At 44.4% G+C, this 16,306-nt stretch overlaps 1 protein-coding gene across 9 annotated transcripts in view; it reads left to right on the top strand.

Moving 5' to 3' along the window:
• The window catches only part of Greb1 (growth regulating estrogen receptor binding 1), a 137,634-nt gene that overhangs the window by 7,501 nt on the left and 113,827 nt on the right, over positions 1–16,306 (top strand). The window contains exon 1 of one of the 9 annotated variants that reach the window (XM_031355593.1): positions 3,332–3,376. The exons of 7 other annotated variants lie outside the window; for them this stretch is intronic. The gene's annotated coding sequence lies outside the window, so the exon portion shown is untranslated. Of the gene's footprint in view, positions 1–3,331; positions 3,377–3,717; positions 3,910–16,306 lie in introns of those variants that run through there. One more of the 9 variants, XM_031355591.1, reaches the window with a different exon arrangement.

Here is a 16,306-nt window from a genome sequence, read left to right as displayed (position 1 = left end):
GCAAAAGGCCTGGGAGGAGCTGGGAGGTCAGGAAACACAAACTGAAGGGGATTATGTTATCCAGTGGAGGAATGTTTATGTCACAAGGTATATATATGGGAGAGCATCTGTGTATGTGGAGAGAAATACTATGGAGAGCCATGAATGTGTATGGGAAAGAGCAATTGTTCTGTATGCATTTATAGATGTAGATGTGTGGGGGGACTGGAAGCACACATGAATAGACATGTAAGAAGAAAATGTACAGGAAGATGAGTATTATGAATGAGGCAGAGAGGAATGCAAGTGTGTGTGAGAGAGAATGTGTGTGTGAGCATTCAATGGATAATGCTAAGCAAAGAGACAAAGGTGCCCAGAAGCCATGTCTAATTGCCTGGCTGACCTCATGGCCTCTGGGGGAAGACCTCAGATCGCTGAATGGGCTCAGAGACTGACAGGTCCTTGGTAAGTATGAAGCTGACCCTACAAGTTTGGATTTGGCCCCATTTTTTTCAACAACATTTGAAATAAAGTCAGTTTAGTTCATTTAATAATATATTTTTAACTTAATCCTATTTTTTAATTTTCAAGTTTTGGTTCAAGTTCAATAAAGACATAAAATCACTGGGTCAGGTTCAGCTCCAGGAAAAAGAATACAAAGTGTTTCCCTCTGTGTCTTAAGTTAATGAACTAGGAACTAGGAATGATTCATTAGGCTGGGAAACAATCAACGCCTTTTCTAGCGGGCCCACTTTGTTTTCTAATTAATCCTTAATTGGTAGGAGCCTGTACATTTCTAAGACTCATTACAGACTTTCAAAGTTAGGATTCAGTGTTTTCCCCAAAGTCATTATAATAACCAGTGAAGGTTTGTAGGCAGCGTTATTTATGTGCTCCGGAGGTTGTTGTATTTCTATAGAGACACACGAGGAAGAAACATATGGGAGGATGTGGATGAGTGGGGGGGGTTATATGTGTGAGAAATTGGCTTTTTCTTTTCTTCTAAGTGGGACACTGTGGTCATATAAGTTTAATATTGGTTGCAAGTGGATGCCCTTTGAGTTGAGGATGGCCTTGTGAACGGAGAGGAGGCCATTTGAAGTCTCTTTCTTCTGCTGCAAGCTGACTGCTGTGGGTGGGCCTGATCAGCTTTGTTAGGCTCCATTTTTGCAGCCATGAGCTCAGCCTGGTGCTATTTATTTATTCGTCAGTTTATTTAGCATGCACTGGGGATAGACTCTGGGGCTGTGTACTTGCCAGGCAAGCGTTCTCCCACTGAGCTGTACCCCAGCCTCTTTTCAAGTTTAAAAGGTTACATTTTAAATACCTATAAAAGGACTTTGACTCGGTCATGCCAGGGAAAACTTAAACTGCTCCTTGCCTTTATAAAAAGTTTGCTGACTTTCGCTCCCTATTTTATTCGTTTGCCAGATAAACTGTCAAAATGTAAGGGTGCCTTCAAGCAAGTAGCTCTCCCACTCACGGACTATGCAGGCCATGCTAATTAAATGCAGGGACACACACCTGCAGACATTCACACGTACCGACACACATACAGATAAATACACATACATAGACAGACAGACAGACACAAACCCAAAGACACACACACAAACCCAGACACACCCACAGACATTTATATCCACAGACATTCACACACAGATACATACACATACAAAAACAGACACACACACACACACACACACAGACATACATAGAACATACATAAGTAGGAGAACTTAGGAAGAAGGATTTCAATAGGAGGAGAAAGATGAGACAATATTGGGGTTGGGAAATATGACCAAAGTAATATTATATATGTGTATACATATGAAACTTTATAGATAATAAAATTCATATATACATATACATACACATATAGACATGAAAAATTACAAACAGCTGAAGTTTCTAACCCAAACCGTGAAGTAAGTATGTTGGTCACTATCAATGCAACAGTTACTCTGTAATGTAATTCGAGAATGTTGACTTCAGACTTGTTCATACTCTTCTGTCAACAGAAGCATCTGTTGTCCCAGGCTCATGGCAGGCAATATTAGTCAGCAGTTCCAGTGAAGGACCTGGCTCTGCCTGTAAGCTCAGGTGAATCTTGCAAACATTCTCATGAGCAAAACAGAATACAGGGTCCAGGTTACAGAATGGGAAAGTGTGATCCCACAGGGAGAACCGCAGTGCTGATAAGTGCTGTGTCTACCTTCCGGCGGTAAGTACGTACGAACCTTCTGGTACAGTATGGAAGGTTAGATTGGGAAGAAAGAGCTGCAGCCTACATGGCTGCCTGAGGGCTCCAACTGTATAGTTTTTTTTTTTTTTTCCTTGAGCTGCAATTTTACTTAGTACAGGCTAGTCTCAAATTCGATGTAGCCAAAGGTGTCCTTGAACTTCTGATCCTCCAGTTCCAATTTCCTGGGTGTGTGTGTGTGTGGGGGGGTGACTTTACAGGCATGGGCCGCCATGCCTGGTTTATATGTATGCGGTGCTGGGGAATTCACTCCATCCTAGGCAGTTTATCAACAGGACTACAACTTCTTGAAATAGTTTCATTACACAAACATCTGCAGCCAGTTAGGCTTGGCTAGTCTTAGGCACTAGACTCATGTTAACTGTCCCTAGTCTGGCCTGTGCTTGGAATATTTTCTAATTAGAATAGGAAGCTGATGCCCCTGGCATTAGGAAAGTGGGGGTAGGGGAGCATTCCTCAACTTGCCCACTTTTGTGGGAGATTGACCCTTATTCTCTCCTATTGTCTCCTTCTCCTTGTCAGACAATCTCCCTGTTTTTCTAGGACCTTTGACTGTGAGCCTGTCTCAAGCTCTTTGCTATTATTATTATTATTATTATTATTATTATTATTATTATTATTATTAATCGGTGTGTGTTACAGTTCGGAGGAGAGACAGCTTGCAGCAGTTGCTTCTTACCTTTCCTCATGTGAGTAACTGGGATCCAACACAGGGGTTCAGTTTTTGGCTGCAAGCTTCTGTACCCACTGAGCATCTCACTAGCCCTGCTGGGGTTCTTGAATGGCAGGAGGGTGCAAGGTGCTCCGTATGTCTCGAAAGTTAGAAAGACACAAGGTTTTCTAGAAAAGGGAGGAGAGGGGTTAGGAGGAGGAGGAGGAAGAGGAGAAAGAAGAGAAGGTATTGATAACCATGGGTCCCTTCTGTGGTCTGGCTTCCTCAATTTCCCCCACTTTCTCTGCTGGCTGCTCGCGGCCCCTCTCTGTGTTGCAGGGGCCAGAAAGGTCTGCACCGGCAAGTGCCGGTTTGTTCTTTCCCTCCAGTGCTCATCCTTCTGACCCACACTCGCACCAGGGAAAGTTCCGGTTCCACCCGCAAGTGTTCAGGGTTCCAGGGGCTTCCTCTGCTGGTCTTAGGTAACTTCCTTATTGTAGGGGGTTCATCAGCCTCCATTGTTGGGGACCCGAGTCCCCTACCTCTGTCTGCTTGAACTGCAGGGCTGTTGTCCTGCGGTCCACGGACACGCCCTGCGCCGGGTGGAAACATCTGGGAGGGGGGGTCTCGCTCACTGGTACGTCCTTCCCAACCCCACCTCCTCCTCTTCGGGCATTTGTGGCCAAGCAACAAATGACCTCTGTCCTAGGAGGCTTCCGACTTCCGCGCGGACCCCTCCCAATCCAGGAACCCCCTGAGAGCCCAGGGAGGCGGTGGGTACCTCCAGCAGGGGTGGGACGGGGCGAGCGCGACACCCGCGGGGCTGGCCAGTCCTTTCCTGTGCCTACACCTGGACGGAGCCGCAGCCCCATCTAGGTTCCCCCCCCAAGCCCGGCGGCCCACAAGACCCGGACGGGCGGACTCTCAGGCTCCGCGGCTCCGGGCTTTGCGCAGCGCCGGATTCGGGTAGCGCGGGCTCCGAGGACGCTGGGCGAGGACAAAGGGCGCGAGCGAGGTGAGGGTGGCCGCAGGGCGGGGGATAGCGCGCCAAGGGGTGTGCGAGGTGTCCATGTCTGTATGTGTGCGTGTGGGTAAGTGAGACAGCCATCCAGAGTCACAGCCAGAACAAGAGCCAGAGCCAGAGCCAGAGCGCGCCTGGCACATGGTGAAGGTTCCGGCTGCGTAGGTAAGAACTTTAGGAAAAAGACAGCGCTGCTCCTGGTTGTGTATACCACAACAGCCCCGTTTTTTTTGGGGGGGGGATCTTTGCCTCCCCCCACCCCCCGGGGGTGGCAGCCGTCTTCTGCAGCACGTGGGACAAGGGAGAAATGGGACTTGTTCCCAGAGTGGTCAGGGAAAGCCTGTGAAAGGCTGGTGGCGATGGTGATCATTGGTTGAGTTTTGGTTATTGGAACTCAGTTGGGAGCCTCAAACAAAGGCTACTGACTGAAGTCCAAGAAAGTAAGTGTGTGTGTGTGTGTGTGTGTGTGTGTGTGTGTGTGTGTGTGCACGCACGTCCACCAAGCCACCAGTGATCAGGGTTTGGGTTGTGGGGGAAGGCTAGGAGATGTTCCACACAGAGAGACACTGGGCCATTTTGCTGTCAAACCTCATTTAATCCTTGGTCCTGAGGAGCAGCCAAAAGAAATTACCTACTTTATAGACTGAAGTTTCTCTTGAATCAACTTTTATTAGAGTCAAGTGTTGCCCGGGGCTTGAAATGCTGTTTTATTAGACCTTTAAAACAACAAATGTGTAAATTTAGCCAAATAAACACCCGTTTATTCCCATCAAGGACAATCTTTTGCCTTTAACAGTAGGTGTCACACAAGAGCATTCTGAACTTAGTCTCAAACAGATGTACGCAGGTTTGCATTGCTTGGTGGGCTGATGTTTCTGGGAGTTTTAATTTAGAGTCCATCTCTGTTGTCTTAGTTTCTTCAGTCTCGGCAGGGCAGCTTTCCGTGGCTCTGTGAAGCTCCAGTTTTGATGCTTGCCAACAAGCAAAGTCGATTTAAGTGTGAAACACCTTCATGTGTGAGGGGCTATTTGTCTCTTCCCTGTTCCAACTCTGGCTCATTTAGAGTTTACAATAGGATCTGTGACAGTTGGTTACCTTGTAACATTTGCTTGAGGATTTCTGTTCCTCCTCATTCTGATAAGAGTATTTATTCTTCACAGAGTTAGAAGTCATTTTGGTTTGAAACTGGCATCCCACCTTAGTTGGCCCTTCTTGTTATTGAAGGTGGCTAAAGCGGTTTGTGGCTTAAAATATTTTAAACATGGGAACAGCAGTTGCGGTCTTTGACTGGTAGGCAATTTGAAATTATCCCTCGTGTGGCTTTGTAGCTGTACTCTTGTTTAATAATTTTAACCAGATGTTGTAATCTTCTAGCCCAGCTAAGCTTTCTGTGCTTAATACAGTATTGATTGCTCCTTCGTTCAGGAAACCACTCACTCAGCCGCCATAGCCATAACCTTGTATCCTACCGTTTCACTTGAAGTTAGACGGTTCCTTTTATTGTATCCAATTTGGGGCTTCAGTTTACTTACAGATTCTCAGGCAACCTCCAAGCAGAGCCAACAATACATCCCAAAAACCCAAAGGGGAAGAAAGGAGAGTGTGACAAAGGTGAGAGTAAGCCCCCTGTCCCCTGCCCTGCCCAGATGTGATAATCCAAACCACCTGGACCAGGGGTTGACAACAAGGCTACTTATTGATGTCCCACATCTGCAGAAGGAAGCTTGCATAGAGAAGCCTCACGTTCTCCCTTCCAGCTTCGAGAAGCAGATGTGGCAAGGATGCCTTTAGAGCTTTTGTGGGCTTGATGGAGTTGGGAATGTGCAAGCTCTTCCAGAGGGTCTGTGGACGTATAATTCTGCCAGAAAGACCCAGGCAATTAATCCTGTCAGTTGTACATTGCTTAATGGGTAATTTTGGCTTTGGGCTCTGTTTCTAGATACAGTGCTAAACTGTAGTGCTTTAAAGCTAATTATACCAAAAATATGGCAGAAATAATACGCATTTATGACCAAAACTTTAACCATGCAGGGGGCTGGGCCTGGTGGTGCATTATCTTTAATCTCAGCACTCTGGAGGCAGAGATAAATCTCTGAGTTTGAGGCCAGCCTGGTCTATAGAGTGAGTTCCAGGACGTTTAAGGTTGCACAGATAAACCATGTCTCAAACCTGCCCTCTCCAAATATGCAAAAGAAATAAAAAAGCAAACCAGAAATTAGAATTATGGTTCATATTTAATTACTTGAACTTGTTTTCTTGGCATAAAAATGAATTTCTGGTTGTACCAAAAAGTTGGTCAAAAAAAATTTTTTTTTGAAACAGGGATTCACTGTGTATCCTTGACTACCTTGGAACTCTGATGTAGACCAGGCTGGCCTTAAGCTTTCAGTGATCTGATTGCCTCTGCCCCTAGAGTGCTGGAATTAAAGGCATATGCCACTACTCCCAGAAGGTCAAGTTATAAGATAGTCAATTTATGTCATTTTGTATCTGAATTCTTTATATAATGATTATGAGTATTGCCTAACTTATTTTTATACAATTGTTTTAAATAATGATTATATATTTTGTTGTATAGACAAATTATAATTTAACCATTTCTATAGAAAAAATTTTAAACCTTTTCTATGTGTACTTCTGCCATTTTCTCTACAATGAGGAAACACCCCTGACTGATAACAATAAATGTGTCTCAAATTAGGAAATGGCAAAAGATATGTGATTTATGGGAGAAGAGGTCAAATAGATGAAGTCTAGTTTCAGCTCTTGGTCTTTGTGGAAATAATCTTGTTTTTTAAACCAACTTTTAGGTCACTTATCCATTCCTAGGACACAATCATCATTTATCCATCCCTAGGACATGTGGGATACAATTTGCATTTTATTTATGTTGTCTAATTAAGATTTTTTAAAAAAGATTTATTTATTTATTATATGTAAGTACACTGTAGCTGTCTTCAGACACCCCAGAAGAGGCTGTCAGATCTCATTACAGATGGTTGTGAGCCACCATGTGGTTGCTGGGATTTGAACTCAGGACCTTCAGAAGAGCAGTCGGTGCTCTTAACCATTGAGCCATCTCACCAGCCCTAATTAGGGGTTTTTAGGCACAGAAATTTGTGCTCTAATTTCATCTACTAGAGTTTGGACTGACATAGATGTGTGTACAATGTTTTTGTTGTTTTCTTTTGTCTTTGTGTGTACAATATTTCAGTGTTTATATGGGAAAACAGCTTTCTTGGAAACATACAGTATAAAATTTTTTAAAACTTAAATTAAAAAATGTAGGAAGTATGCTTTTGTGTCTGTGACTGTAAGTGCAGTTACCCTTGGAGGCCAGGAGAGCTCATTGTATTCCATGGATCTGGAATTAACTGGCTGTTGTAGGCTGTTTGGCCTGGATGCTGGGAACAGAGCTCAGGAATTCTTCAAGAGCATCCCCCTCCTAACTTCTGGGCCATATCTCTGCTCCTCAGTGCAGATCTTGATACAGTTGATTCTCATGACTCTTCATTATGGAAAATTACAAAGCTGGTCAAAGCTAGATCAGTGTGCCCTGATGAACAGACAGAGGCAGATTGGTCATGAGGCTGTGTAACAGAATGGCCCAGGTCCTGATGAACAGACAGAGGCAGATTGGTCATGAGGCTGTGTAACAGAATGGCCCAGGTCCTAGAGTCAGGAAACTTGCTTTACTGTTTCCTTTGACCTTGAGGGACCTGGTTCTTCTCTCGAGACACTTGTTCCTATCTGTCCCTTAAGGAAGTTGACCTAGGTCGCCTACAAGCCTCCTTCTGACTTTAACTTTGTTACCAACCTTTTGTAAACTTTACCTTTTTAAGTTACCATGATGTCTCATGAACTGTAGAGCTTGGACCAGTATTACAAAATGTGGGTTTTTGGGTTTCCCCACCTAGACCCTACCCCGAAACTCTGTGGTTTAATGTGACCTAAGGTGTCCCTGATGAGCAATCCAGTTTAAGAACCATGACTGTAGCCAAGGTAGCTATGAGCTTGAAAGAATGAAACCAGGGCTAGGAAGGTAGCTCCATTGGTAGAGTGCATGCCTTGCAAGGATGAGGACCTGGGTTCGATCCCCAGACCCTCCTGAATAGTGTGTGTTTTCCTCCCTTTCATGCATGGTACACTATAAGGTAAATGCATACAGTACTATGGACCTGGAATGACAGGGTGGTGAATGTATCATTCAGGAACTGATACATTCTTGATTGACTTGGGGAAGCAATCTGTGAGATACAGGACTGGACTCAATGCAGCCAATTTCACTCAAAAGTATAAGCCACACTGCAGTGACGCCTCTATCTGCAATGGTGTTTGTTTGGCATCTGCCTTCCTCTAACACACTGGTCCTCAACCTTTCTAATGCTGCGTCCCTTTAATACAGTTCCTCATGGTGTGGTGTCCCCCAACCATAACATTATTTCATCGCCCCTTCATAACTGTAACTTTGCTACTGTTATGAATGGCAGTGTAAATATCTGATATTTCCAATGGTCTTTGGCCACCCCTGTGAAAAGGTCATTCAGCCTCCTAAGGAGTTGTGACCCAAAGGTTGAGAACAGCTGGATGATCAAGTCTCTCTTGCTCACTGTGGTAACACCCTATTCAATGGCTGGCCTGTAGTAGGTGCTCAGTAAACATTTGGGTGTCTATTCTTCTTGGAATTTCTGAACACTGGGGGCAACAATTAGGAATTAAGGGTTTACCTGTGAGGTTCTGCCTATACATGAGCCAAAAATATCACCCAGTTTAGTATCATGCATGGGGATTTGTGTCCATGGAAGTGATAAGAAGATGGTAGATTCCTGAGCTGGAGTCACAGGTGAGCTGCCTTATGTGGATTCTGGGAAATAAATCCAGGTCCTTTAAGAGAGTGTTCTTCTGAGCCATCTCTCCAGACTTGAAAGCATCTCATGTGTGTTTAGTAATATCATGGACCTTGAGAGGAAGTATAGAATGACAGGAGAAAGTCATTAGAAGATCATTGTTCCGTGGCAGTAGTTCATTTACTCATTACATGGCCGTTTTCACTGTGTGGCCTTCGGACTTAAAACTGATGAATCGCCTCTTCTTGAGCATCAGCTGAATGAAAGCTGCTTTGGTGACTCACCATTGGCCTTACCACCCAGCAAAGTTGGGATTGCTATTTGTATTTTATAGGTGAGCAGGCTTTGGTGGCTTGCTAGGGATAAATAGTATCTCAATAAAGGAATTTTCAAGGAGAAAAAGCTACTCGTCACCCCAAGACCAACAGTAGTACCAAGACATTTATACATCAGGCTATATTATTCAGCTCCTTTTTGTATGCCCTGGATATTTTATTTCTCACTTATTTACTTCCATGCACACACTTGATACGGCCCATGTGTGGAGCTCAGAATACGACTTGTAGGAATTGGTTCTCTCCTCCCACCATGTGGGTACTGGTTATCAGACTTGGCAGCATGTGCCTTTACCCACTGAACCATATTGCTGGCTCTACAGTAAATACTTTAAAAAATTTCTTTCTTTTTTAAATCATATTTTACATCTCATAACTTAATGTACATAATTCAATTTAAAAGGAAAATGCATTCAGAGATGTGCAGCTTTCCCACTCTCTGGTTCCAGAACATTTTTATTATTACCCTTAAAGGAACCCAGAACCCATTAGCAGTAACTAGGTGCCTCTTCCAAGCCCCAGCCTCACACGTCTGTGTGACCCTCTGTTACTGTATTGGGAGTCTCTAGATAACTGACTGGTTGAGACAAAGGCTTATTCTGACTGAAGAGGATAGAATCCACCCTGAACTGGGCTCTCTGAAGTGTCTTAGGAGGGTTCTTTGTGAAGGCAGGGGTAACAGGTTGGCTCTCAAGAAAGTATTTCATGAAGTCAGTATAAGAGAGGCAAAAGAAATGGAAATTTGGTTGGGTAAAAATGGTTTTCAAGGATGGGGAGATGGATCAGCGGTCAAGAGCACCGGCTGCTCTTCCAGAGGACCCCAGTTCAGTTCCCAGCAACCACATGTTGGCTTGAAACTGTCTGCACCACCAGCTCCAGGGAATTCGACATCCTCACACACACAGGCAGTAGAAATAAAATAGAAATAAATACATCATTTAAAAAAGTGGTTTGCTATGGGAGACTGCCACTGTCCAGCCCTACTGATTCACACCCCTGTCCTGGGAAGGCAACTACAATGAGAATGTGACTCCAGATGCACCTGGACTCTCCAGAGCTTAGTGGCCTCTCACCAAGTGGGCAGTGGTAGCTAGGAACACATCTTTATCTCTGTAGGATGGGGATCGGTTTGAGCAGACACACCACAGGGGTGAGGGGAAGCCAAGTTAGAGAGTGTAGGCCGTTGCTGAGGGCACCTCTGGCAGGGAGTGGGTTGGGAGGGGGTGCTCCAGAGATGCTGATTGCATAGATCTGTCCACCAAGACAGCTTGAAGAAGCACCCCAATCCTCTGTCTCATTCTCTACTTGGTTATAAATCGCATAGAGTAAGCATGGAATAAATGCTGTTTCAAAATATATGTCACTATGCTTGGTGGAGCATGCCTGTCTTAGTATTCTCCAGGCAGAGGCAGGAGGATTGCAGCAAGTTGGAGGTCAATCTTGCCTAAGGCATAAGATCTTGTCTCAAAATTTTTTATTTTACTAGGGGACTGAACTATGGTTGCCAAGCTTGGTGATGGACACCTTTATCTGCCCTCTCTCCGCCCCTCTCCCTGGCCCCGCCCTGCCCCTCTCCATGGCCACGCCCTGCCCCTCTCCATGGCCACGCCGCTCTCCCAGCCCCGCCTCTCTCCCCGCCCCTCTAGTGCCTCTACCTACACTGATTACCAGATCAGAACCTCATTTAGCCTGGATTACTCGCTTGTGGTCCTGTCCCAAGAGGACCAATCCTAAAACGAGGACAGACCTTCCAAATGTCTCTCTTAGGCGAGAGTGTTGCTTGTGATTGCTCAGGTGCAAGTCTCCCCGCCAAATTTCTCCTGAAGACGGCTCCGCCCCGACGGGGGTGGGCTCTGATTCTCCCTCCCAGAAGTTCCTGACTTTTCATTCAGATCAGGTAGTTCCCACCACATGGCCTGAGGGAAGCCTGTAGGGCTTTTTATTAATCAGTGATTGATGGGGGAGGGCCCAGCTCACTGTAGATGGGGCCTCCTTTGGGCTGGTGGTCCTGGGTTCCACAGTAACAATGTCGACTGAGCAAACCATGGGGGAGCAAGTCAGTAAGCAGCATCCCCCCATGGCCTCTGCATCAGCTCCTGACTCCAGAAGCCTGTCCTGTTTGAGTTCCTGCCCTGAATTCCTTCAGTGGAAGTATAAGCCAAATAAACCCTTTCCTCCCCAACTTCCTTTTGGTCATGGTGTTTTATTTTAGCAATAGTAACTCCGACTAGGACAATACTTAAGGTAATCATTGCTAGGTTTGATGCTAGTTCCATGTTTTTTTTTTTAATTAAAAATTTTAACGTGTGTGTGTGTGTGTGTGTGTGTGTGTGTATTCTGGTCTGCGAGTATGTCTGTCTACCATTCATGTCAGGTGCCTGCAGAGGCCAGAGGAGGACATCAGATCCTCTGGAACGGAGTTACAAATGGTTGTGAGTCACTATGTGGGTACTGGGACTCAAACTTTAGTCTCTGGGAGAGCAGCCAGTGCTCTAACCCTCTGAGCCATCTTTCAGTGCCTGCATGGTTAATTTTATGAGAAGTTGTGAAGCAGTTTGCCAGAGTGACTGTGTTCCTTTATATCCTCGTAGCTAGGGCACAAGGTTCTAGGTTCTCTGCGTCTTTGTCAGTCTTTGATATTACTACTTCCCACTTAGCCATTCCGCCAGATATGTGGTGGTGTCTGTTTTGCTTATGTGTGTATGCCACATATGTGAAGGTGTCCACAGAGGCCAGAAGAGGGCATTGCATCCCTTTGAAATTGGTGGTTGTGAGCTGCTGTACATGGGTACTGGGACCTGAACTCAGGTCCTCTGTATAAGCCACAAGTGCTCTGAACCCCCAGGTGATCCCTCCTGCCCCCTCTTGTTTTGTTTGTATTAATGTCTTCCTCCCAGGTTCTCTGCTGTCTGTTCTTCCCGCTTTAGTAAAGCGCCACTTCACAACTTTGGTCCACTTTCTGATGGCACTGTTGGGCTTTGCTTTCCCCTGGACACATGCTTTGTGAGCATCTCCTTCCATATGTACTTTGTCTCTTCATTTTCTTAGCATGGGCTTTGGCACAGCAGAACTCTTAAGTCTAGTGTATCAGCTGTGTGTGTATTTGTATATACATGTGTCTGTGTGTGCCTTTGTGTGTCTGTGTGACTCTGTATGTGTGGGTGTATATATATATATATATGTATATATATATGCATATATACATACACATACACACACATACATATATATGTATGTGTCTGTGTGTGCATTTATATGTGTGTCTGTGTAATATGCTACTGATGTTAAAATTAATAAACTCTTTGACTAACTCTAGATCACAAAAAAATTCTATTATTTAAAGAATTGTTTTTTGATCATGTACTTTCTTTGAGTCTGTGGGCCTCTGGGAGTCAACTGTTGTTGAAGGTGCTATGGTTTAGGTCCAGGTTCACTTCCTGCCAAGTTGTTCTAGTACCATTTGTTGGGAAAGCTTCCTGACCTCTGCTGAATTGCTTTTGAGCTGATTTCTTTTAAGATGGTCAGAGTTGATCTTTTTTGAGCTGGAGCTATAGTGAAATTGGTAGAGCACTGGACTCCACTCCTAGCATAAACCGTGTATGGTGTATGCCTGTAAACCCAGCATGCTAGAGGTGGAGGCAGGAAATCAGCAGTTCAAGGGCATCTTTGGCTCCATAAAGGATTTGAGGCCAGCCTGGGCTACCTGAGACCTTGTCTCAACAAACAAAGTTGTTGCTGTAGATGTGTGTGTGTGTGTGTGTGTGTGTGTGTGTGTGTTTTTAGGGTAACTCTAGGCATCCTGATAGCCATGAATACAAACCAGCTTTTAGGACACTGTGAGTCAAGACTGTGTGGTAGTTAAGTGGGGATATGAGTCAGGGCGCGCAGACTGGCTGTGCTGATGGTGTCTGGCAGCCTGCTGTATCCTAGACTGATCTGGGGCACCCTGACCTGTAGGGTGAAGTTAACCTTGTGGTTTGTATGGGCATGACCTGCCTGGGCTCCTTCGGGGACTGGCTTGCCTAAACTGCTGGCCAACTTTAGCTATCAGCTCCTATCAGACCTCCCCACCCACTAAAGAGGTTTTAGAAGTTGGTTTAGAAACCTGAGTAGCCAATATGTAGAATTTAAATGCAGTCTAGGGAATGTGAGTTTGCATTTGTTAAGGATACTGATAACTTTAAAAAACGTTCTAATACACAGGTATGTTTGCCGGAGATGTTAAAAAAAGTACAATTATACAAAAGGCATCTGGCATTTTCTTGTCCTGAAAAAAATCTTGTGAACCCCAAATTATTGCTAACTTTGGAGGTTATTATTATTATTATTATTATTATTATTATTATTATTATTATTTTGGTCAATTCATTCCAAAACTTCTTTCTCAGTCCAGTTGAGTCATGGAAACACAAAGTTAGTTTGGAAACAAAAATTCTCTCAATGGCTGAATCTGGAGAGAATTTTCAACATGGCTGGCTATGCTACTGAATGAGGCTTTTGTGCGTGGGGGCAAAGGTCATAACAGAGAGCCCAGCAGTATTAAAAGGTGGGGAGCCTGGAGTCCGGCTGTGGCCAGAGCTGGAGAATAAGCTTTTGTTTTCCCTGTACTGCTGTCCCAGTGAAGGCTGAGGACATCAAAGGCGTGTCTACATACTGTTATCTGGCCTCATCCTTTGCCCTGCCAGCACAAGAAGGTCTCCCCGTGGGGAGCCTGGGTGAGGGAGCCCTGAGCTAACTAACATCCACTGTTAATTGTAGGCAGAGATTGATCAATGACATTAGCATTCACCATTCTGTCCAGCTCTCTGTTTTGTTCGGAGGAAAATATATTGATTTCTTTATCTGATTAAAAGATTAAAAAGCATTCTGTTCAGAATCAAAGATTGTATGTCCCGATGGCAGAAAATTTATAAATGGAAGAGAAAGCAAAGCAAGAAAATAAATTCCTTTGTTCTAGAGATAAGCACTGCCAGCATTTGGGGGCAGGATCAATCTTTTTTTTTTTTTTACATTTTTTTATTTGTTTGTTTTGGAGTGTGTGTGTGTGTGTGTGTGTGTGTGTGTGTGTGTGTGTGCATCTTAGCAGGTCAGAGGATCATTTGCCACAATTCTGTCCTTCTACCATGTGGGTCCAAGCATCAGTAGGATTAGGCAGCAAGTGCCTTTACCCTCTGAGTCATCAGGATGGCCATTGTGTTATTGTGTTGCTTTGTTTTTTCTTGAGACAGGGTTTTGCTAGGGCCAGAGAAATTGTATCCATTTTACCTAATAAATAACCATCTATTACCTCAATGATACTTTTGAACAGTTCTTATAAGGGAACCTGAGCCAGCCTGGACCCATGTGGTAAAGGGAGACACCTAATTTCACTTGCACCCCATGGCATGCATGCACGCACGTGTGTGTGCGCGCACACACACACACACACACACACACACACACACACACACACGCACAAGCACATGCACACGTACACATGCATACAAACACTCACACAAATACTAAATAAGCGAAATGTAGCAAAAAAGTAAATAGGGTGGAGCGCAGTTGAAGACCCTTGTTGTCTACTGGCTTTCACATACACACAAAATTTAAAACATATATATTCTAAAATTTTGTGTTTTTCTAGTGTGCTGGATAGTTTTATGTCAACTTAACATAAGCTAAAGTCATATGAGAAGATGGAATGTCAATTAAGAAAGTCCCTCCATAAGCTGGCAAGCCTCCTGTAGGGAATTTCTTAATTAGTGATTGATGGGGGAGGGCCCAGCTTATTGTTGCTGGGGCCACCCCTGGGCTGATGGTCCTGGGTGCTATAAGAAATCAGGTTGAACAAGCCAGTAAGCAGCACCCTTCTAAGGCCTCTGCATCAGCTCTTGCTTCCAGTTTCCTGTTCTGTTTGAGTTTCTGTCCTGACTTCCTTCAGTGATAGACTACAACATGGACGTGTAAGCCCAATAAACCCTTTTCTCCTCAGCTTGCTTTTGGTCATGGTGTTTCATCACAGCAATGACAACATTAACTCTTCTTGGGGTTTGCAGATCTATGACAATAGCCATAGCAGACTGAACTGGGATGGAATCTTCCCTCCATCCCCAGAACCTCCAGCATCAAGATTTACCCACAGTCTGCAGTCTTCACCTGTCTTGAGACAGAGCGAGGTCTTATGTTTCCTAGGTTGGCTTTGAACTTGCTACATGGCTAAGATGACTTTGAACTCTTTATTTCCCTGCCCTTATTTCCCAAGTTCTAGGACATGTATCACTACTCTTGATTTATGTGGGGCTGGAGATCAAATTTAGGCAAGTCCCTAGTGTTGTCTTAAAAATCAAAGTGTTGCCAGGCAGTGGTGGCACATGCCTTTAATTCCAGCACTCAGGAGGCAGAGGCAGGTGGATTTCTGAGTTCAAGGCAAGCCTGGTCTACAGAGTGAGTCCAGGACAGCCAGGGCTATACAGAAAAACCCTGTCTCAAAAAACCAAAAATCAAACCAAACCAAACCAAACCAAACCAAACAAACAACCCCCCCAAAACAAAACAAAACAAAGTGTTTATGTTCCTTTAAATCAGTGAAAGAATGTGTACATTTTGAATCAAAATTACACAGTAAGCAATAATTTATTTAACTGAGAAATTTAAGAGTTGTAATTCACCCCTATACACCAGTTTGGCTACGTACTTATTTCTCTTGCTGTCATAAAGCAATTGTCAAAAGCAACTTAAGAAATATAGGACTTATTCTGGCTCACAGTTCAAGGTTATAGTTCCTTGGGGCAAGTCCTGTCTTGGTTGGTTGGGATACCTCTAACCAACAATCCAGCAGTCCAACAAAAGCACTAGGAACTAGGAGCAGCAGCTGCTGCAGCTGCTTCATCAGCCTCCTTGGGGTGCTGGGATTTTTATACTTTCTCAAGAGTCCCCAGAATTCCAAACATAAGCTATCTTCGTCTAGCATAATCAAAATCACACCCCTGCCAGAGCATGAGACAAATCATAGCTGCTTGTGGACAATCTGAAGCAGCCTCATATCTCACACCTGGAATTAAACCCAAAGCATATTCACAGAACAGAATTCTGACTGCAGGGAAGGGGTTTGAGGATTTATGCTCTCACTCCACTTCTAGTTGGCACTCTGCTTCATGTTTGGGGTTGGAGATTCGATCTCTTAGCTCTGGCCACCTGATGCTTTGCTTCCCCTTCCCTTAGGGG

Source organism: Mastomys coucha, unplaced genomic scaffold (assembly GCF_008632895.1).
Source record: "Mastomys coucha isolate ucsf_1 unplaced genomic scaffold, UCSF_Mcou_1 pScaffold6, whole genome shotgun sequence".
Lineage (NCBI taxonomy): Eukaryota > Metazoa > Chordata > Mammalia > Rodentia > Muridae > Mastomys > Mastomys coucha.
The sequence above is the reverse complement of the archived record's forward strand: the minus strand, read 5'-3'. Positions and strand labels throughout refer to the sequence as shown.